Genomic DNA, 2,688 nt, shown 5'->3' with positions numbered 1-2,688 from the left:
GGGAACAGTGCCCATGGAGCAAGCTCTGCCATGTAAGTAGCCACTATGAGTGATGTCATTGGATGGGCACTGTGACATCAGCCATGCAGTAAGGCATTGTGATGTCAGCCAGGCGGACAGGCACTATGATATCAGTCATGTGGACAGACACTGTGACTTTCCTATGAACAGGCACAACATGTGGCCTGGGGACACGTATTAGGATAGCTGACTGTGGATGGGCATTGCAATGTCCACCCACAGAGAGTGTCTCCTTTCTTTGATGGAGTTCCATGGGTACTGAGAGAGAAAACCCTTGTCTTGTAACTCAGGCATCACTGAGTCAACAGAGCCCAAGGCTAGACCCAATCATGGATACATCGCCGTTGTGAGGAGATCAAGGAGGGCTCAGTCTTGACACAAGCAAGATAAATGGAGCCCCAACCAAAGAATTTCTGCTATCCTGGCTCACATATAGACAACACCCACCCTGTGATGTCCAAGGGCCACAGAATGAAATCACTGGAGTAACATCAACTCCTACACATGGTAGAATGGAAGCTTAGGCCCACTGTGAGTGTAGAGGAACATGGCCTGGTTCTGTGATCGCGTCTGCCGCATATCTAATCTAGCTCGGGTCTGCTGTAAGCTCGCTCTGGATGGTGTCACAGCACTCCCCCACACAGCAGATTTCACAATGCCCATCCCCATAAAACAGCTATTCATCAAAGACTACCAGCATCAGTTCTATGTTGGTTTTCCATCCCTCGCATTGGGAAAAGATTGGAAGCAGCAAGTAGCTGGTTGCATTACTACTGTACCTGTGCCATGGTTTCATGTTTCCACAATTCCTTGAATTGTTTGTTGCATTTTACCGGAGATGTGACCATCCCTTTATCTAGCAGCATAGTCTCTATATGTAGTACCTCCTTCTGGTACATCGAACCTGGGGGCTTTGAAACTCTAATTGAACAGTTGAAGGTAATTTATCCTTATCATGCTGTTTCAAAGTTGGGATCTGACAGCTACCCCTGACACTGCGTAGTTTTGGTGATGTCTCCCTGTGGATGGTCACCGTGACTTCTGATGTGTGGATGGGCTTGGCATCATCTGCTTTGTGGACATGAGACTTGATATCTGCTGTGTGGACAGGCACGGTGATATCCATGGTGTGGATAGGAATGGCAATGTCTATCTGTGGATGGATCTTGAGGCTATTGCACTCAGGTGATGGCTTCCACTTAGGGATGGACAATAACTTTTTGAAAGGCACCGTGACATCAACTGTGTGGAGGGGCACAGTGAAATCTTTCTCTCGGTGGGTTTTCTGAAGTGGGAGGAATGTTTGTCTTCCACAAAACTGACTGGACCTTTGAGATCTATCTATGAATGGACCCTGCCATGTGGACAAGCTCTGTGAGACTCGCTGTGCAGTTGGCACCAGGGGTGTCTCCCGTGTGTACAGTGTCAGTGTGGTCTTCTTGTAGATGGGTACCATGAGATCTGCTGTGCTGATGGGTAGTGTGACATTTGTTTTAAGAAAGGGCGCTGTGATGTCTGCAGTATGGACAGGCACTCCAATTTTGGTTGTGTGGATAGGCATTATGAGAGTTGGTGTGTGGACAGGCTCTATGTCAGTTACATATGCAGGCACTGTGACTTTTGCCTATGGAAGCCCACTGGGAGAGCTAGAGAATGGATGGTCACTGTGGCATCTGCCATGCGGATGGGCATTGAGGCATCTGAACCACGGATGGGCGCTGTAGTGTCTGCCACATGGATGGGCACTGAGATGTCTGTCTGTGGGCTGGCAATACTGGTCTTGCCTAGGGACAGGCATTCACTGTGATGTCTGCCAGGTGAATGGGGGCACTATGACATCTGTCTATGGGTGGGCACTATGACGACAGCCAGGATAAAATGGTCAGTCTCCACATCACCAGCATCAGGAAACATTCTGATACTCTCATTATCTAGGTCTATGCTCAAATGTTGCTGCTGCCAGGAAGACACTGGAAGAAGCAGATCTTGGGGGACTGCTGGAGTTACTGTCATGCCTACACATTGGCTTCTCTCCATTTTTTCAATGTCCTGAATTTCTACATCTTTGTAGGGATGTGATCACCCATGATTCCCAACAACTTCCTCATCTTACAGGAGATTGGCCCCACTGCCTTCTATGGCTCATGTTCTAAGGCAATCCAGGTGTTGCTAATTCAGATGTGGTCTCATGGCTGTCCCCAACCCCCTGTCACAAGGCTTCAATAATCACCAAACCCCCTGAGATGGCATCAGATATAGAGCCACCCATCTTCTACAGGCCCCCTGAGTTCTAGGATAACAATTAGAGATCACAATGGCAGATTTAAGGTAGATCTACATAGAAACTTCCCTAGCCATCTGAGCTACCCCCAGCACACAACAGGCTGCTGCACATCAGCCATAGTTCATCAGGAAGGAAACGAAGGGCAAGGAGAATGAGTAGCTCAGCCTCCTGATGAGTGACAGTGAAGCTCCTTGGAATCTCAGCCTGTTGTGTGATGGTTGACCTCTCTATCCCATGTGCCACCTCCCAGAAACCATCTCTGCCTGAACTTCAGGCCCCTTTATTATTTCACTTCAATCTAATGGTCTCCATGTCTGTACCAAAATAGTAATAGTAGAAACAGCAACAACAACAACAAAGATAATGATAACTGACATAGTGCT

The sequence above is a fragment of the Trichosurus vulpecula genome, chromosome 2 (assembly GCF_011100635.1).
Source record: "Trichosurus vulpecula isolate mTriVul1 chromosome 2, mTriVul1.pri, whole genome shotgun sequence".
Lineage (NCBI taxonomy): Eukaryota > Metazoa > Chordata > Mammalia > Diprotodontia > Phalangeridae > Trichosurus > Trichosurus vulpecula.
The sequence above is the reverse complement of the archived record's forward strand: the minus strand, read 5'-3'. Positions refer to the sequence as shown.